This window comes from Leucopleurus acutus (assembly GCF_964270905.1).
Source record: "Leucopleurus acutus genome assembly, chromosome: 9".
NCBI classification, from domain to species: Eukaryota; Metazoa; Chordata; class Mammalia; order Artiodactyla; family Delphinidae; genus Leucopleurus; species Leucopleurus acutus.
Genome location: NC_139144.1, coordinates 62160417 through 62182204, shown reverse-complemented (window position 1 = coordinate 62182204; position 21788 = coordinate 62160417). Strand labels below are relative to the sequence as shown.

The 21788-nt window shown below is 43.6% G+C and overlaps 1 protein-coding gene across 1 annotated transcript in view; it reads right to left on the bottom strand.

Annotated features, from left to right (window-relative positions):
- CHN2 (chimerin 2) overlaps positions 1-21788 on the bottom strand; it is a 334928-nt gene that overhangs the window by 175981 nt on the left and 137159 nt on the right. The window lies entirely within an intron of this gene.

The window sequence follows — 21788 nt, the reverse complement described above, 5'->3', positions numbered from 1 at the left end:
TAACTAAATCACTTTGCTGTACACCCGAAACTAACACAACACTGTAAATCAACTATACTCCAATCTAAAGTAAAATTTTTTAAAAACTGACATCAAGTCAAATGGTGGGACTGTATTCCACTAATACACATACCCCATCTAATAGTTAAAGTCCAGGAGATATAAGATACAGGAAGTGCTGACAACAAAAGGCATTATGCTTTGGGGAAGGGTATTATTTTGTTAAACATTTTAGAGAGATGGGTATAAGGCAGAAGGACGGAGGAGGAAGTAGAACAGAAGAAGCTCCATGTTCTAAGGAAAAAACTATCATTGAACCCAAATGGACAGTGATACATTATTTGAAAGGAACAATGAATTATAAAGGTCAAAGAGGCTTAGAAAATAAATTGCTTAAAAATGTTGACTAATATGTATCCAAACTTTAAAAAATGTGTAAACTTTTTGACTCAGCAATTCCATTCATGGGAATTCAGCCTAAAGCAGTAATTGAACATGTGTACAAAGATGAATGTTTGAACGAAGTGTTCATTGCTGCTTTGTGTATAACAGTGGATCTAACATCCCAGAAAGAAGGGAAGGGTTAAATAAATTACCATCTACTATAGCCATGAAAATAATGGCATGGGTCAGAGCTCTGTGGTCCAGAGCACGGCCTCTAGAGCTAGACTATCTAGGTTCAAAACGTAGCTCTGTCACTTACTAGCTGTGTTACCTCAGGCAAGTTAACTCACCTCTCTGTGCTTCAGTTTTTCAATTTACAAAATGGGAGTAATAGTACTACCCAACATACAGCATGTCTTGAAGATAGGATGGGTTGTCTAGCATGTAGTAAACTCTCTCTCTGTTGTTATTATTATCTTTCCTTAATGACATAGGAAAATATTCATACTACATTATGCACTAAACAAATCAGGTTACAAAACAATTTAACAAATATGATCCCATTTTAAGGAAAAGATAAATATTTATATACACAGAAATGATCTACAAGGCTATAAACCCAATTATTAACATTTGCTATTCCTGATAGTGAAAACATAGGCAATTTCTAGTTTTCTCTTGTTTTGCTCAGCTGCATTTCCTAATTTTCTGTTCATATTGCTTGTATAAAAATTAACATGAATGAGAAATAAATTCATGGGAGCGCTAGGTGGTTTCTCTTTTTGAACATGCTGTCTAAATAAATCACCACCTTGAAAATAAAGCAGAAGTAAAAAGACCCAATAAAAAATAATTCCTATAATAACACATGCAGCATGCACAGTATTAGTCCAGGAGAGCTAAGGGTGAAGTCAAAAGAAGAGAGACCAGGGCTTCTGCAGTAAAAAGCCAAGCCCAATTCCCTTGGCCCTCTTAAAAATCCTGTGAAATAAATATTAATGAGCAATTCTAAGCAGGCTGGGAAGCAGGCATCTCTGCTCACTGAAGAGGGAGGGAAAGGGGGAAAAAAGATATAGATGCTTAGAAAACAACCAAAACCTTACAAAAATAGGTAATAAAACCACACAAATGAAACAAGCTATAAAGACTGGAACATATGAAACAAAAAGAAAAGAAGAAAGAAAGAGAAGCTTGTTTGAGGGGCCTGGAGGTACAGGTTAAAAAAGGGAAGTTTGGGGGAGAATGGATACATGTATATGTATGGCTGAGTCGCTCTGCTGTGCACCTGAAACTATCACAACATTGTTAATCGGCTATACCTCAATATAAAATAAAAAGTTTAAAAAAATCCTTAGAAACAATTTTGAGAAAACCTTACGTGCTGAAGTAGTTAAACCCTGAAAAGATAGCGCTGCCATTCTGAACTGTTGGGGAGGATGAGGAATGCCGGGATCAGCATACGGAAAGCTCTTCCATGTGTGAGGCCCAAGGAGAGGGAGACGGGCGATAGAGAGCATGTGTCATAAAAAGTCATCTTTCTTGATCAAGAGCACGACAAAAATAATTTAATATGTCTGTTAAAATACACAGCATGTTGCAAAGCAGAAAAATCCCAACAATTAAAAAATGTATATTTTAGAAAGTTCCTAACCTCAGAAAAAAGCACCATAAATAGACTTATGCGAATCCTTCCAGATTTTGTCTTGTAAAAGGCTAGAATAAAAATTTATAGGGGCAGGCTTCCCTGGTGGCACAGTGGTTGAGAGTTTGCCTGCCGATGCAGGGGACACGGGTTTGTGCGCCGGTCCGGGAAGATCCCACATGACGCGGAGCGGCTGGGCCGGTGAGCCATGGCCGCTAAGCCTGCGCGTCTGGAGCCTATGCTCCGCAACGGGAGAAGGCCACAACAGTGAGAGGCCCATGTACGGCAAAAAAAAAAAAAAAAAATTTACAAAAATGGTCTCATATCATATATAGTGTCCTGCAATTTGCTTTTGAACTTAATGATATTTCTTAGGCATTTTTTCCATGTCAGTACATATAGATCTGTGGCTTCCTTTTTTTAAAACTGTGGGTTGGTTTTCCACTATATCTGTGTACCAGAATACCAAAATGCATTTAATTCACTTATGTAAACATTTCCAATTGATGGATATTTAAGTTATTTTCAATATTTTGAAACAATGCTTCAATGATAGGCTATACACGTAGTTTATATTCTGGGAAGTTGAACTGCTGGGTGATGGGTGTATTTCTGATTTTCAAAGCTATTGTGAAAATGGCCTTCAAAAAGATGTATCAATTGGAACTCTCAATCATGTGTGAAAGAATGCCCATTTCCCCACACCCTCACCAAACACTGGAGGTTATCAATATACATTTTAATTTTTGATGCCTTTTATACTCAATTAGAAAAAATATACAAATGAAACTAAGTACATTTGTATGGAAGCAAACGGCTGCACAGAACGCTCCTGGGAATGAACCTGTGGAAACATATGGCCAAGGAGTAAGGCAAAAACACGCTAATCCCCCAAGTTTTGGTGGCTGCAGCTGGAAGGCTATATTCTTCCAAGCATTTTTAGCTCCAGAAATATGTTGATTTGATGGAATCACCTGAGGAGCAAGTGTAAAGGAATTTGGGGACTGATTAATGAAGAAAAATTAGAGAACACCATGTGCTACACTTGGGCAAGTGACAACCAGAGAGGAAATACCTGTAAACATCAAGGAGAGCCAGATTCCTTTGCTTGGCTCAGTGGAGGATGACTAGACTCACAGAAAAACACATGCAGGGGCTTTGGAAAATGAGAGTGAAAGATTCACCAATTTTGAGAATGATCTACCAAGGAAATTGGAGATGACCCACCCTTAAGAATATTTCAAGCAAAGCTGCCTATACTGCATCAGGAGGATGATTTGGGAAATAGAGGGTGGAAGGATTGGGTCCCTCCCTCTGCCGTCCCCTCCACCAGAAGAGCCAGGTCTCTGCTGTCACTTTTGGTTTTTTTTTTTTTTTTGGCCGTACACGGGCCTCTCACTGTTGTGGCCTCTCCCGTTGCGAAGCACAGGCTCCGGACGCGCAGGCTCAGCAGCCATGGCTCACGGGCCCAGCTGCTCCGCGACATGTGGGATCCTCCTGGACCGGGGCACGAACCCGCGTCCCCTGCATCGGCAGGCAGACTCTCAACCACTGCGCCACCAGGGAAACCCTCTGCTGTCACTTTTGATTTATTGATGCACACATTTGCAAATGGGCTGCAGTTCATGGGCTTTTTCCAGGGAAGTTGGGTGGAAACAGGTTTTTCCATCAGCCACGGTACAGCTTCACAATGAGATGACAGTTTGGAATTTGTTGGGCTTAATGGGCACAGAATGGGTTGGGATCCAAACGAAAGCAAACAACGACAGCCCAAGGAGTATGCTTTGTTTGTGTACGTGCCGCAACATATCCTCGACACACACACACACGATGCCCAGGCTTGGGTCTTCGGAAGCGTGTGAGGGGCCACAGTGTGCAGCCGGCGGCTATGGTCTTGTCAGGCCATTCCAGCCCAACAGTGCCATGCCTGAGCGGTGAGATGGCCTGGAGATCATCCTAACTGCCGCGAGACATTGAGATGTCAAGGCTGTTATGGCGCTTCCTTTCTGTCACACTGGCTACGGTATGCAGAAATGTGTTCTAACACTTGTCACCTGTCCAGGCCCCCAGCAGTCCCCTGAGAAATAAGACATCCATGTATTCTCTTTGGAAACTGCTGCTTGGGTAAGGAATGAAGCCCTGGCGTGCATCTGACTGTCGCTCTCATTTCAGGGATTTTTATAACTGACTTAGTCCTAATTGCAGAGAATAGTTAGTAAGACATATTCCAGAAATGACTGCTGGGCCCACAGGCTGGGCCCCAAGGCCAAGGCTAAACTGAGATTTTCTAAAGCTGATGAAGCCAACCATCGAGGGCCTTGGGCTGGAGTCTGTGGTCACTAGAGGGCACTGAGGCCACACGGAGCTTCTGTCTGGGCCACTTATTCTGTATGTAGAGGCATGAGTTTCTCCTGTTCAACAGGTATTTATTGAATAAATACAGCGAGGCAGGCCCTGGGAATGCTTCAGTGAACAAGGCAGGTAGGGCTTCAAGCTCTGCGTGATCTGGCCCCTGGCCACCTCTCCCTGGTCATCTCATTTGTCTCCTCTCTTGCCCACTATACCTCAGCTACTCAGGCCTTTCTTTTTTTTTTCTTTCCATTTTTATTGAAGTATAGTTGATTTACAATGTTGTGTTCATTACTGCCATACAGCAAAGTGATTCAATTATACATATATATATATATATACATTTTTTTTAAAACATTCTTTTCCACTATGTTTTATCATAGAATATTGAATATAGTTCTCTGTGCTGTATAGTAGAACCTTGTTTCAGCCTTAGAGATGTTACACAGCCTTAGAGATGTTACACAGTCTTGGAGATGTTACAGTCTCTTCCCTCTGATTTATACATGGCTGGCTTCATTATCATTTGGATCTCAGCTTAAATGTTCTGGCTCCCCAGAGACATCTTCCTGTACCATTCAACCTAAAGCTGTGTCTTAGATACCTTTTTAAATTATCTGCAGAGCCTTTTCACTATCTGATTTTTTTTTTTTTTTTACTATGTGCTCATGTATTTCTTTGTTTGTATTTTGAGACAAAAATATAGCCCAGGCTAGACAGCACTTATGAGAGCAAGAACCTCATTTATCTTGTTCTCTGAAGTCTGGGTCACCCTTAGCTTATCAAGAACCTCTGATGAATTTTAAAAGGTGCCCGTTTCAGGCAGGTGCATGGCTTGGTCACTGGACAGCACCTGTGTGTAAAGAATATGCTTCCTTTGGGAGACACAGCCCTGAGTCAGGGCACAGGCCTGGTGAGGGGAGTCCAGACTGGGTTCAGCCCTAACCCATCCCCTCAGCTGGGCACTAACAGCATGACTGGAACAGCCCTGACTCTTGTATTCAGGAGGTAGTAGCTTCTCAATAAAGAGTTGGTTAAGTGAAAGGCAGATTTGTTGCCTTCCTGTTGAGGGATACAAACAAATAAGGAGGCAATCCAAGAGCAAGAGGATATATAAAGGAGTATCTAGCAGAACTTCCTAACCTTCAGAAGGCTGAATGGGGCCTGGGCCAGTTACATCTGGCCTCGAGCAGCTCTGTCCAGGGCTCCTTCAAGAATTGTCCCAGAAAAGTGGAGTCTAACAGCAAGACCTAGGGTCCCCAAAGACCGAGAGAATCATAAGTAACTTCAGTACCATTGCCATTAAGCCTAGTCAAGGAGGTATGCTATCACCCAGATAGCTACTTACAGCAGCCCACGGCAAGGAGTGCCTTTGTGAACAAATGGGCTCACGGATCATGACTAGTAGACCAAGGTGTGGCCTGTCAGGACGAAAGGCAAGACAGAACATGGTGCTGAGAGCTAGAAGTGGTTCAGCCTGCTGGCTGAAACAGAGAGACCATGGTGTGTGTGTGTGTGTGTGTGTGTGTGTGTGTGTAGGTTTCAGAATGGCTAGGAATGAAATTAGAGAGGCACGCAGGGGCCAGATAATGAAGGGCTTTTAAAACCATGCTAAGGGCTTACCTTTGTTCTAGAAGGAAGGGGAAATATGCACAAGGAGGATACAGCATCCAGTTTGCATTTTAGAAAGATCACTCCAACCGCAGTGTGAAATCAGACTGGAGGAAGAGAAGATGGGAGGGATGGACAATAAGGGGGGTGGAGACCAATCAGGTAGCTGGGTAGTAACCTAAGCAGCTGACACTAATGGTTGGAACTCAAACGGTGTCAGTGGAGATGGAGAAAATGGAATGGGTTTGGAAGATGTTGAGAAGACAGAATCTACAGGACTTGGTGATAAATTGGATGTAAACAGAAAAGGAGAGGAGGAAACATGACTTCTGATGGAAGAAGATGAATGGTTTTTGGCATAAGGAACTGGACGGATAGTGACGCCATTCACAGCAACAGGCCAGACCAGAGGAGGAGCAGGTTGGGCAGATGGTGATGCACTCGGCTTTTCCCTGTACGGAAGCCCCAACATACAGATGGCGACTACAGCTCCTAAAGTAGTTGACACACAAGGCCTTGGACAGAACCCCCCAGGAACATCAACATTTAAGGGATAAGCAGAAGAGGAGAGTAAGTAGAGACCCGAGAGATAAGAGAGAAACCATGAGATGGGGTGATGTGAAAGGCAAGACAAGAAAGATTTTAAAAGGGAGAAGTGGTTAAGTGTATCAGAAGCTGTTCACATGAGACAAGCATGAGGAGGACCCACTGCTTTAGCAACAAGGGGTTTATGATGACCTCGCAATGGAGTGTGGGCAGAAGCCACAGTTAAAGTAGATGAAGGGTGAATGGAAGTTGAGAAAACTGAACTTGTGAGTATGAATAACTCTTTTGGGAGACGTGGCAGTGACATGGAGGTGAACATCTCTTTCCAATAAAGGGGGATGGGGATCAAGAGAGAGAAAAGATATAGGAGCTTTAATTCGGATATCATTGCCATTACCTCTTGCCCATGTCCCTGGTCTCCCTTTCCTCCAGGGCCTTCTCCCCACTTCCTGGTCCTAAGTTTCTATAACATGCAGGTTCCTCCCAGCGTGACGGAGCTGCTTTCCTGGTGGATAACTTCCTCCTTTAAAATTCACATACTTCCTCCTCTGCTGTTTCTTTAGAGACAACCCCACACTCACTATTTCCATTCAGTCTGGAAGCCTCTCTTCTCCTCCAGTCCCCAACATTCTCCCTTCCAGCATTTGCCTGCCTCTTCACAAATTCTTTTCATCAGAGGAATGTCTTCCTGGCTTTCCTCCAGAAGCCAGGCATTCATTTATTCATCCAACAAATATTTACCTAGAACTTACAGACTACTTGGCACAAAATACTGCACTAGGCACTGGTGTAGCTATAAAGGCAGGATGCAGAATCTAATCACGAGAAATCAGAAGATGAAATAAAGACGTCAGCTCATTCACTCAACAAGCATTGCCTGCTGGGCATCCAACTTCTGGCCACACGTGCATTGTAACCAAAGCCTAAGGTAGAAAGTGGCATGTTATATAGAAAGGTTAGACTGAAAAGTGCTGTTAAAATGGAGAGGAAAGAGAGATTATCTTACTCAGTTATTTCTCTTTTTTAGTAGAAAATGGCTTTTTAAAATCTCTTCTTGGCATTCCCTGGCAGTCCAGTGGTTAGGACTCAGCGTTTTCACTGCTATATAGTTGATGTACAATATTAAGTTACAGGTGTACAACACAGTGATTCACAATTTTTAAGGGTTATACCTCATCTATAGTTATGATATTGGCTATATTCCCTGTGTTGTACAATATATCCTTGTAGCTTATTTATTTTTATACATAGTAGTTTGTAGCTCTTAAGCCCCTATCTTGCCCCTCCCCCATTCCCTCTTCCCACTGCTCAGTTATTTCTTGATAATTATTCTTTTAAACATCTCTTTCCTGAAGAAGATGTCTTCTTCCTTAGAAAAGACTACTTAGGTGCACCTCCAGGCAGCTCTCTACTCTTGCCGTTTAGAAAAGCCATTTTCTTCTCCTATTATAATAGTATCTTTCTTGTGTGCCTTGACCTTACTGTGGGTATTTGTGTCTCTACATACATAGTGGCAGTGGCAGTGATAGACTAAATTCTCATGAAAGCAGCTCATAAATCATAGCCCTGGAAATGTTGCTACTGGCAAGGAAAGAAAGATTTTTTGCCTGTATTATATTCGGAGTCAAATAGAGGGAAGTCTTAGTGCAGAGACAGAAGAGAAAGTGAGGTCTTCTACCAAGAGTGGGAAGGGATTTTAAGTACCCAGTAGATTCTAGATTTGGGGGTAGGTCGCTTATATACATTATATCTAATCTTTACAATTTTCCTGAATCATCTCTCCACGCGTTCACCCATCTATTTGCTCATCCCTCTACCCACCTATCCACCTATCCATCCATCCATCCATCCATCCCTTCGTCAAATACTTATGTGCCAGGCACTGTGCTACACAGTGCTATATAAAGGTATAGCCATGGGCTTCCCTGGTGGCGCAGTGGTTGAGAGTCTGCCTGCCGATGCAGGGGACACGGGTTCGTGCCCCGGTCTGGGAAGATCCCACATGCTGTGGAGTGGCTGGGCCCGTGAGCCATGGCCACTGAGCCTGCGCGTCCGGAGCCTGTGCTCCGCAACGGGAGAGGCCACAACAGTGAGAGGCCCACGTACCGCAAAAAAAAAAAAAAAAAAAAAAAAGAAAGATATAGCCATGAGTAAGGCAAACTCAGTCCCCACTTTCAAAGTGCCTTCAGTCCAGCAAGGAAGGCAAACAAACATTTAAAAAGTAATTACAGGGCTTCCCTCGTGGCTCAGTGGTTAATAATCTGCCTGCCAATGCAGGGGACACGGGTTCGAGCCTTGGTCCGGGAAGATCCCACATGCCATGGAGCAACTAAGCCCGTGCGCCATAACTACTGAGTCTGTGCTCTAGAGCCCGCGAGCCACAACTACTGAACCTGCGTGCCACAGCTACTGAAGCCCACGTGCCTAGAGCCCGTGCTCCACAAGAGAAGCTACCGCAATGAGAAGCCCACGCACTGCAACGAAGAGTAGCCCCCGCTCGCCGCAACTAGAGAAAGCCCGCGCGCAGCAATGAAGACCCAACGCAGCCAAAAATAAATAAATAAAATAAATATATTTTTAAAAAAGGAAAAATTACAATAAACTAGGAAAAACATGATAGACAAAGTTCAGGGTGCTAATTAAGGAAGCATATAATGGGGGGTCTTGTAAGTATTTTTATCTCCTAGCTATGAGGAAGATGAAACTCAAAAAGATTAAGTAATTTTCCCAAAGTCACACAGTTAGTGGCAAAATTCAAATCCAGGTCTGTTTTGCTTCAGAGCCAATTGATTTCTCTCCCCATGGCCCTAATCCCACAGAGGAATCAGCAGTGCAGAAGCTAAAGTGAAAATTTCAGCTTTTTCTTATTTCTCTTCTGCTTCAACAATATAACACAGTTTGAACACTGTAGAAAGCAGCATTAGAGAAGCAAGGATACTTAGGACATTATTCCTTTTTCTGCCATTTTTTTAGACCAAAAAATGTGAAATCTCACTAACTGGAATCCCCTCCCTCCTTTCTCTTCTCCTCCCCTCCTTCCCTCTCTCCTTCTCCCTCTATTTCTCCCACCATCCATCCCTATTCTCCTTCCTCAAGAGCCCTCTATGTAACAGGTTGTGTGTGTGACTCTTCCTCAGTTTCATTATCAATAGAAATATTCAGCCCGTGCCTAGAATATTGGCTTATCAGCAACCAGTTTGGCAACAAATAGGCCGTCTGGTTTAACACCACTATTCCTCACAACTGGTTCAGTTCATAACAAACGGCACGGTTAATATAACCGTAGTAATTGATGGCAAGAATGGACATGTCAGCAGCCGTTCACTCTGGCCACGTTTGCCGGGTCACTGTTGGTCTCACAGGCTGAAAACAGCTGCAGTGGAACCTGCCTTTCAGAGGGCCACTGGCTATGCATCCTCCTGTGAAGGAGAGAACTAGTCTGGAAAATGGAAAATTTAGAGATTTCTCGCAACGGGCATCTCAAGTGAAGGCAGAAATCTGTGCTCTTGTTAATGACCCTGGGAGTTTCTCGCCCCAGCTCCACTCTCAGTTCACGCAGTGATTTTCACCCACTCCCGCAACCCCAACCCAGGTGGGCCTCAGTTTTCTCATCTGTAAAAACAGGGATTGGGCGGGATGCCCTCTGAGAGCTCTCCTGAATCCCTTAAATTATCAGAGTTGGGGAGCAGCTACAGTCTCCCCTGCCGCATTCTCTGCTCAGAGCGGTTCCAGGTGACCTGGAGGTGAAAAGGCGGCAGGTTGACACCAGCAGTTCTGGTGAAGCCCTCCTTCCCCCGCTGATGGAACAAGTGAACCCCTCACCTGCCACAGAATAATCGAATTGCCTCACATGCGTGGTGAGAATCAAAGTGAGTATAGGTTTTATGCCCAAATACACAGTGTTAGTGGAGAAGACTTCCCTACTCCGGGCCTGTGAAGCTCACTCGGTAAGTGAACTCCTGCCCTCGATCTGGGCCTATGTTGTGTCCTGGGGAGATGGAAGCCATTTGTTGCCTGGCTTTGTGTCAGCACCTGGGAGTGCTGCCCTGGAGGTGAAGGGCTGCCTTTCTGGTGATCTAGCTCTGCAGTACCTGGGGGACAGGTAAGCCCACTTAATTCTGGGGTTCAATGGTGTGCAAGTCCACCTGGCTAACCACCCTCCTGCCTGCCCTTAGTAATACAGGTGACACTTCAGCCTATGCCTGCTTTACTTTGATTTCTATTTGTTTAGAATAGACCTGCTAGGGGACTTCCCTGGTGGCGCAATGCAGAAGACTCCGTGCTCCCAATGCAGGAGGCCTGGGTTTGATCCCCGGTCAGGGAACTAGATCCCACATGCATGCCGCAACTAAGAGTTCACATGCCGCAACTAAGAGTTCACATTCCACAACTAAGGAGCCAGCGTGCCACAACTAAGACCCAGTGCAACCAATAAATAAATAAATAAATAATTTTTTAAAAAAGACTAGAACTGCTAAGTACTGGGGAGTTCTAAGCAACCCCCAGCAGAAGGCAGCCTCCATTTTCCTAATGAGCAGATCCTCTACAAAAAGTTTTTGAATATATAAACTTTTAGAGACATCAGTGAAATCATCAGATACCTACTAATACTATTTAATTCATTAATTCAGTTATACATATGTACTTAAAACCAGATATAAAATAATACACAAATTTAGAGATAGTGCTTTCATTAATTCATATTTCATAGGACAACTTTATTGAAGTTCTCTATGTATATCTTTGGCATTTTTGAGTCATCTAAGACATTTTTTTCCTAAAGCGCATCATATTCACTTCTTCCTTAGCCTTTTCGGAGTTAAAAATGTAAAGATCCATGTACAATGTGGACAACATAACCACTGGCTACATTACTTTTTTCAAGTGATCTTTAAAAACTCTGTTTATGGAAAACTACAAAGGTGCTAAAAGGAATAAGGTGGCTGATACGAAAAGCTCTCTAAGATGTTAAATTGTGAAAGCGTGGTACAGCCAGCCCAGTGTTGGCAGAGCACAGAACGGCTCTGGAAGATTCTGCCACGGTTGGAGTTGTGTCTGAGGAGGAAGAGAGCTGGGGACTGCGGGTCAGAAGAGACTGGGAGGCTTGGCTGTTAAGTAACCTCCACAAGAAGGCAAAACTATCATTGATTAAGGTGATTTCAGGTCGACTGTGTCTCTTCCAGAAAGTAGTTGGGGGTGCAAAATAAAGTAACTGAGAGAGAAACCCAGCTACCTGAGAGGATTTGTATAAATACAATTTTAAGATGACACCCCCCTTTCTGAAAGATCATTTGCGGCACATATCATAAATAGAGACACGGGTATTTTAACCTCTACTGAGAGGCTTTCATTACATGATGTTGTTAGGTGTTTCAGGTGCAGTCTTATTTAATCTTCATAACAAGCGTATAAAATAGAGATCATCAGTCCCATTGTACGGGTAAGTAAACCGAGGAATGATGAGGTTGCCCAGAGTCACACAGTTAATATGTAGTAAAGCTGAATGTTCAAATTTAGGTCTGTCCAACTCTGACAACTAGGCTTCTTCCATGATAAAATCCTGCCTCTCCCAATGAACCCTGCTACATCGTGAGACTTCATATATATTATCACACGGGATCATCAAACAGCGTTGTGAGGTGGGTAGTATTATCCCATTTTACAGATACGGACGCTGAGGATCAAAGGCAACCGAACCTTACCCAAAGTTGGCCATCTCCTTTGTACCCCATAAAAATAATACTATGTACACCCAATGGCCATCTTGGGAAGGCTGACCTATCATTTTATCACAAGCATTAAATACATTTGCTTCACAATGCTAAACCTGTTTACTTAGGTCTAAGGTTGCATTAATTCTGTCTTCATCTATAACCAACCTAAACCTCACCTATTACTGTAAGCCAAATAAAGACATATGAGGCCCAGTCAGGGTGTCTGGTGTGGCTGTAGTTGTGGCCGTGATACTTGAAGCCTCCTGAAAACCAGAGCCTCAAGTTTTGCTTTTCTCCAGGGTTTCAGTGCTCTGCGGTTTCTTATCACTTGCTTTAAAAATAACTTCTTACAGAGAAAATATTTCTAAAGATCACAAACACGCACACTATAGCAACACTTCAGACATCTCACCCCCCGTACCACAAAGCAACAAAAACAGCACAGGAAGCGCAACAGCGATGTACAGGAAGGAGAAACAAGAGTCAAAGCAACCCTTCACAAGCTGCAAGATGCTAATTAAAACCTCAGCGTTCAACTTGGCATTAGCAGCGTGTATTTATCACTTGGATGCCGCATGCTTGAACAAATGTACGCAGGAAGGGAAGCCTTCCTGTCACCCTGGCAGGGTGGATGACAGCATTGGCAGGTCTATAATTAAAGGGTTAAGAATAAGGCAAACAACAGGCGGGCCCAATCATTTCTGGAAGGGAGAATATTTACATTACATAACAGCGCAAGAAGAATAGACCCCCCCCCCCCGCCCCTGCTGCTATCTTAGGGTCGCCTGTCTTCATGGCACTTGGGACAGCTGTCCCGCGTGCTGATGGGAGAGTCATATCCTCTTGCTGTTTGCACAGTGGCACATTTGTCTTCCTAATCCCGGTATGTGAAAGTTCCTGCTTCCACGACCAGAATCAGAAACGAAATATTAAAACAAATCTTTCCTTAATATTATCCTCCTGTCTGAAGATGTTTGTACTTGTAACCTCTGTTTATCTATTTCCAGTGGCACTGTCATAAGGAGGAATAGCATATTTACACACCTGTGCCTTTATGAAAGATCATTTATCAATTTCCTAATTTGTCCACATAACAAATATTTACCAGTCACTCTGTTCCTGAGCTCACGTTAGGTGCGGGGCCCACAAAGATGAGTAAGAAAGTTCTTTCCCTCTGGCAGCTCCCACTTCCAGAGGGAAGAGAATTGAACGGTGTCTATGGGAGGGGGTTGTGCAAGTGCCACGCCCCTGGCAGGGGTGAGTGGGAAGGAGGAGGAAAACTTCACAGAGGAGATTATATTGGAGCTGGGCAGTGAAGGGTGAGTAGGAGTTCTCTGGGCTCTGCATTACAGGGAAGAGAAGGAAGGTGAAGGTAAAAGGGAGGATTGGGACATTGGTTTCACTTTAAGTGTTCTGAGAAGGAAGGAGACTTCTTGGTTTGTATGTTAAGTGTTTCTGACAAAGGAGAGTTTTCTCACAAAGGCTAGATCATCATTTCCACTGGAAGTCTGTGCCTTAACAAAGCCATCTTTCCCTGCCTATAATGAATGCAAAGGCAAATACACGAGGCACCAGCAGGCTTTGAATGAAAGGATTGCTTGCATCCTGTCAAGGGGCAAGGAGAGGGTCACGGGAAATTCCTCCAGGGCAACCTGCTGTCTCGCCTTCTCTTCTAGGCATGTGGCCTATTAACCCTGGCTGCTCAGGGCAGAGCCCTCACCATGATTACTCCCAGTGGGTGTCCTGTGGCTTCTGATGGAATGAAAGTGAGGTGTGAATCCAGTGGAAAGCCACCCTAGTGCCCCCCAAACCCCGGTGCTACCCTGCAGCTTTACTTTCTTCAGCACCTCCCAGAGCAGAGCTCTGTATACACCAGGTGCTCAATAAATGCTTGTTTGATTGATCAACTGAGTGACCACTATCGAAGTAGAGGAAAAAAATCAGATTCTCCTTAAGAATGTCTATTGCAGCCATCAGTACTGCATTTTCAGGGCTAGGTTCAAGCAAGACAAATCATCTTCACTGCTCACAGTGTCCAAATGACCAGTCACAAGCTGGCAGACGGGATTAAAAAGGAAAAGAACTGGGGATACTGGAAGTCTCCTTCAGCCAGGATGTGCAGCATGCCCTACCTGACATCTGCAAACTCTGATACAGACCAATCAGTAACTAGTGCGGCCATGATTTGGCTGTCAGAATTCAAAAACTAGAAAAGGAAAAAGCAAAGAAAGCAGCCAGAAATGATTAGATCTTGGGCCTCTAAACAACAGTGAAAGGTCCTTTGTCTCAAGCATCTGAGTCCAAGCACTTGGTGGGAGCTTCCCCTGTCCAGGGTTTCCTACCCTCCGGTAGGAAGTGGGTGTTCCTCTGGGCACTAAGAAACCACTTAGGACGAACTAGTAATAATTTGCTGGGTCAAGAGGCTCAGCCTTTGGCAGGAGCTGTTTGTAGGTTTTTCATATGCAACCTTTAGCTGTTTAGGATGGTTCTATTTTCAGAGTTCATTTGTTACATTGTAATAGGCTTTCCTCCGTTGCCTGCCATAGTGACAGAGGATGCTGGAGGGACTCCATTGTTCCACTCCTGTGAGCACCAATGCACTGAATAGATGGTTCCGGAAAGAAGGCATACTTGACCTTGACCACCACTGAGACTTTCACTATGGAATTTTAGATGTCTTTCTAAATGCATTTTATATCAACAATATTTTCAAAGCTATTACACTAAAGTATTCTAAATGTATCCACTGATTAAGATAACTTATCTCTCACACATGGTAAATGACTCAACGTATCAATAATAAGGGTACACAGTTGCTCTTCCTCCATACAGGAGCTTCCTGTATATACCCAGAGGGGTATTTCTGCATTTGACTTTCTCACTCCAGTCTAGTCCTTTGACCCTAATTCTTACACTTAGGGGACAGAGATGCGACAAGCATGGAATCTGATGGACATTCTCCAAATAGAATTTATTTTTAAATAGAATTGTAGGAAGAATGTTTTCTAATCCCTCACCATTGTAGCTTTGTGATGTCAAACTGCCACAATTCTAGCAGTCAAATTTTTCTACACTCATCTTCTGTGGTGAAATAGTAGCTATGAGATTGAATTTATTCATCATATGGCTTTTTAGATATGTTTTAGTATTTTCTGAGAGAAGGGGGATCAAATCTACTGGCTGTCAAAGGCCAAGTAATCTTCAAAATATCAAGGGCTGCCAGCCCCATAACACAGTGTATTTTTTATTATCATCTGGTCCTTTCTCACCAGCTCACACACTCATCTCGTCTCTCTTACCCATTACTGCTGAAAATCCAGAGATTACTGACACAAAATGTGCTGCCCCTGTAACCACTGGCTTATTCATGGGTTGGGGAGACCTGGGGATGGGTAGGGGATGAGGTGATATAAATTGGAAAACCAGAAGGAAGTCCAGGGATGGAGAAGCAATTAGCCAGGAAAATGCTAGTGGTAGAAACAGAGTCATGTTGAATATGAAACCATGCCACGATTTCATGAATTTAGAACAGAATTTTGCCCCTAATTTCCAAGGCTGCCAGTGTCTTTATGTTCATCCAACTTGCTTCTAGTTTTTATTTTTAAAACTACAAAAATGTAAGGGAAAGCCAGCTAGTTTAGAGGACTCAACTACATCTTTAGATTCTTTTATTAGATCCTTTTTTTCCTCAAGAGACCCCAATTTCTTCTTGATCTACTCTTAGCTGCGTGTAACTCTCTCACTCACTCTGTCACCTCTTCTCCCAAGAATGGTCATTTTCTCAGGATAAGACTCTGAGGCGGGCCTGTGAATCCTTTTAACAGCAGCCCCGACATGAAGCGATGGAGGCCATGGGCCCAGAAAAGAGTGGGTTAGGACCTGGTGTGGGATGCCGGTGAAGAATGTGATCACACAGCCTGGGTGGGCCTCCCCCGTTTTGCTGTTGCTCCGCATACACCCCCATCCAGCCCTGACCTGGTGGGAACCTAGCATGTATCCTTCTTTAGTCAATTTCTCTGCTGCCTACTTCTAAGCTCCACAGGCTACCACCACCTGAGAGAGAAGCAAGGCCAGAGCCTTCTTTACTCAGAGCCAAGAACGGAGGAGACAGTGGGTGTTTCTCAGCTGACTGCAGTCCACGCTCCCTTTTTACAAACATAAAGACCTCATGCCCTTATCCTCACCCATTCTGACTCCTGGTGCAGAAGGAAGGACATCTTCCGGGACAGGACCACGAGACAAGACTGTGCCCTCCTGTCTATAGCTTGGATTAGCAGCTAGCAGCTGTATTTCTTGAGTGCTGATTACGTCTCAAGCCAAGAATTTTACAATTATCTTTACCCTTCAGCCTACTCATGGGTAGGTATGATCATTATTCCTACTTTTAAAATGTGCAAAAAGAGCCTCAGAGAGAAACTGGCCAGCTAGTAAGAGGCCAACCTGGGGTCCCACGTGAACAGTCTCAGTCCAGTGCAGGTGCTCTGAACCACTACTCCATGCGGCTGTTTGTTTCTTTTCTCCTTTTTATGGATATACCTCATATCTTACTATTCACGATTTTTTTTCCAGATCATACAAGCCAGCGCTCCACCCCAATTCTGATTTCATTCATTCCTTGTGCCCTCTATCCCGCAGCAAATCCAATGAAAAATCACTATGTCGGTAACCCTGAGTTTGAAGGGAAGAGCTGACTCTCTGACGGGAGTGGTCTCTTCTTCTCCCAAGGGTCTCCTCAGTGTGTGTGTGCAGTAGGGAGATGAACATCTAAGAACTGTAGTCCTTAGGCTCCCTTGCTTCAGGCTTCCAATTGGGTTCAGCCAATGGGAGGCTTGGGCAGGAAAGGGAAGGAGGGAGGAGAAGTATGCTGGGGTATTTATTCCTGTTCCCTCCCTGCTCTGGTGCTGCAATGGATGACCCTCACAGCTACCATTGTCCAGGCTCTTCTCCTGTGGCTCTAGTCATCCCCTGGCTCCAGCAGTAACACAGTTTCCTCCTGTTGCCCCTTCAGGCCCAGGAGTGGTTGTGGCTTTGCACTGCTGGCAACCCCTGGGTGCTTCAGAATCTCTGGTTCCCTTGGCCCGCCTATACCTCTGTAGAAAAGCCCCTTCATTAATTTCTCTTCAACACCCCAGCTGAGTGTGCCGTCTGCCCCTGCCAGGAACCTGACAGAGACCATTTAACATCCCCTAGACCACAGGAAAGGCGAAAACAGTCTGAAACAAGACCTGAACAGGACGAAGGTCATTTATTTTTGTAGGGACTTTGGACTCACTTTTTATAAACTGGACTCAAAGACATTGTCCAAAGGTGAGGAGGGAGCCTGGATAGCCTTCCAGTTTCCATAGGTGTGCCTCTCTTACCATCTAGGGAGATTTTCAAGCCCACAAACCGAAACAGCAAACCCGCTTCCCACTGCAGCATTAAAATGGGTTAAACTTAACCCACTAAAGTGGGTTACATTTGGAATACGAATAAACATTTACCCTTGCTACGTACTGCATAATTTCACACCTGTAATCAACTTCCCATGCTATACTACACACCTTCTAAATTGACTCAATGCAAGGAAGCTCTCATCTGAGCTCTGGGCTTTTCTAAAAATAAAAATGATAACAACATCACCAACACTCCCCTCTTTACTCTTTGGTGATGTATTGTGAGCCTAAGCAAGGCCTCCAAGTTCAGTGGGCTATTTTTCTTTTCTTCATATGATATGCATGCCACGAAACCTGCAATTATGGGGTTTCTAAGAATTTAAATGATATGTTCTCAAAACTAACTTGATTCCTTTGTTTTTCATACACACAGAAACGCACACACACATACACAACATCCAAGAACATGAGTTTGTCTCCTGAACGTCAATCAGGGACCAAAATCAAATTCCAAGAACAGGTTTCAGAAAGGCCAACTTCATTAACCCTTTATGACTTGTAATTAAAAAACAAATAAATATCCATCTAAGAGAGGCATTCTCTCTTATGTTCTCCAATCATGGAAGATTCTCAGAGTAGGAACAATTCCCAATCACACTCACACAGAAATTATTCAGCCTGACCCTATGCACTGCGATGAAGCTCATTCAATGGAGTGACACTACTTCAAATCACGCTTATTAGGTGTGATACCCAAACCATCCGGAGCCCAGGACTGAAGAACTTTACGGCAGACCACTGTGCTGAAGAAGGCCAGGGTCATTTTAGAAGAGGGACTGTCAAACACACTACATTTCATGATGACTGTATGATATTAAAATAGAATGAGGTGGGGCTTCCCTGGTGGCGCAGTGGTTGAGAATCTGCCTGCCAGTGCAGGGGACATGGGTTCGAGCCCTGGTCTGGGAGGATCCCATATGCCGCGGAGCAACTAGCCCTGTGAGCCACAATTACTGAGCCTGTGCATCTGGAGCCTGTGCTCCGCAACAAGAGAGGCCGCGATAGTGAGAGGCCTGCGCACCGCGATGAAGAGTGGCCCCCACTTGCCGCAACTAGAGAAAGCCCTCACACAGAAACGAAGACCCAACACAGCCATAAAGAAAGAAAGAAAGAAAAATTTTAAAAAAATAGAATGATGTGCAATTCACTATTTTAAGAAGAAATGGGTCAGATCATTAAATGTGATTAAACACATAAAATCTTGTTACAAGTGCCTGACAATCTACTGATTTAGGCACTTTGAGAAATAAACATCAAAATGATGCTTACCTTCAAGGAGTTTATAGTCTGGTTGGGACATAAAAAGAGAATTAGCAGCAAGCACATGAAAGTAGATACTGAAAGATGAGAAATGAATAGATCAGGCAGTGAGAGCTCTGAGAGGTCAGAAAAGAGAGGAACCACAAAAAACTGCCATGCAGATTCCTCAAGAAAAAATTCTTTTTTCTGAAAAGCAACAGTTCCTGTTTTAAAAAAAAACAAGAAGAAACTTTATTACCTAATTCAATCAAACAACATATTTTCTTTATTGCAGAGGTTTGCCGACTAAACACTGTAATTTTTTTTTTTTTGCGGTACGCGGGCCTCTCACCGTTGTGGCCACTCCCGTTGGGGAGCACAGGCTCCGGACGCGCAGGCTCAGCGGCCATGGCTCACGGGCCCAGCCGCTCCGCGGCCATGTGGGATCTTCCTGGACCGGGGCACGAACCCGTGTCCCCTGCATCGGCAGGCGGACTCCCAACCACTGCGCCACCAGGGAAGCCCTAAACACTGTAATATTAAAATGCTTTAGGATCATCCAAACAATGATTAAAAGCACTTATTTCTTGATAAGTTTCTGCAGGATTAAACATACACACTTTACATTAATTATTACCGAGCTGGCAGGAAGTACACATAATACAAGAATCCCCGGATTTCAGAGAACTGAGGGCAGTGAAATTATATTCTCTTTCCTCACCACATTTCTACTGATCTTCTTAGAGCAATCTCAGAAACGTTGCAAACAAATAATTTACTCCCGATAAGAAAAGACAGGCCCTGAGAAGACAGGTGATCAGAAAAATGAGAAAATATCTCTGGAAGGACCATTTTCTATTATGAGGGGCAGGCAGCCCCAGCGTTAGCCATTTTTCTCACCTTATCTGAAGCTTAATGCCAGACTTGGAAGATGAGGAGGAGTTAAACTCTTCCTTTTTGTTTGCCGTCAACCCTCACAATTTGCCAGACATGCTACTATTTCATTTCACTGAAGTGCTTTGCAGATTGTTCTGAAGCTTGGTGGAAATAGAAGCCATTCTTGGGTTCAGCCAGTGCTTTTCAAGGAAAGGGAGGGCACAGTCTCTTTTCCTCCCTCTTTTCCCTCACAGGGAATCCGCTGTCCAATTTATTTCGACTTATTTGGACTTGAAAAGGAAACACTTCAGTCTGCGATGAATAACCCCAGACAGTTGTAAAGTTAGACCAACTTCTAAAAGGAGTCTGCATGGCCCTTCTAAGGGCAAACATGATTTCCCAGGTAATTCATAATTAGTTAATGGTGCCCTGAATGATTTTTAGCTGTTGTAAGCACCATTACTGTCTTCTGAAGAATTTAGAGATGTTTCTTCAGAAACGACAGCAGCTGTTAGCTTTATTTCAAAACTTTTCTTTCCATTAGCAGATGGCTGAATTTCTTTCTTATTTCCAATAACGAAAACGTATGTCAACTTGTTATTTTAGGCTTTTGTAAGCATTTGACCTCCAGCATAGGCACGAGGAGAAACAAGCCTGTTTACTTGAGACTTGGTTTTATAAAATAGTGAGTTGATTCAGGGTCCGAATGATCCTTATTCTGCTGTTCTTCTTTTTAAATTCAGGAATAGCACATAATTTAAAATGTCAGGAAATGGTAATAAAAGGGTGGAGTTATCTTCCCTGCCCAGTGATTATGCTCCAATATTAAAGTTATAACATACAAAATTAAAACTACAGTTAGTTGGCATTTAAATTTTTTTTCTCCATACCACACTGTTGGTATAAAGGCCTCTTTTACACATGTATCTTTGCTTATCTTTTTTTTTTTTTGGCTGTGTTGGATCTTCATTGTTGCACGTGGGCTATCTCTCTCTAGTTGTGGTGAGCGGGGTCCACTCTTCATTGTGGTGTGCGGGCTTCTCATTGCAGTGGCTTCTCTTGTTGCGGAGCACGGGCTCTAGGCATGTGGGCTTCAGTAGTTGGAGCACAGGGGCTCAGCAGTTGTGGTTCACGGGCTCCAGAGAGCAGGCTGGAGGGCAGGCTCAGTAGTTGTGGCACATGGGCTTAGCTGCTCCGCGGCATGTGGTATCTTCCCGGACCAGGGCTCGAACCCAAGTTCCCTGCATTGGCAGACAGATTCTTAACCACTGAGCCACCAGGGAAGCCCCTCTTTGCTTATCTATTCACATTTGTGTCCTCCATGTAAATTGTGCCCTGGTCAACCTCTGAAAAGAAGTGTTTTTGCTGTGTCTCTATCTGGGTCTTTTTTGGCCATTCATCTGCTTAAGATGAAGGCGGGAAAAAACCTTTTACTAGAGTAAAAAAAAACTAGCCTGTACTCTTGTAAATCTAATCTAAAATGAGTATATACATAGGACAAGCAGTCTTGCCTAAAAAAGGAAGTATCTGCCTAAGCTGAATAAAGAATGACCGCGTAGAGAATATTATTCAGACTTTTTGGATTCCAAATAGGAAAAGGAGGGTTACCATTAGAAAGATGAGCAGAAATGAAAATGTTCATAAAGTGAAAAGGTGAACCATCTTTAAATAATTGCAGCTTGGAATCTCAAACAACCAGCATTACCTCTGGCACCAAGCATCTCTGCCCATGGAGTCTCTCACCTTTCTGCTTAAATCATCTGAAGAATCTGTTTGACAACCAATCCAACATCATGCTTTGGAGAGGTTATTTTCTGAGAAGGTCCTGATATTTTAAATGTTTTCTTTCTTACCCATTTCCTCTGGAAGTTTGAAGGAAGCACACACACACACGCACACAATTTGGGGCTAAAGAATGAATAAAAAATCAGTGCAAATACTGAACAGTTAAATTAACTTTCAACTTTACAATTCAGAGAAGAAATGTTAAAT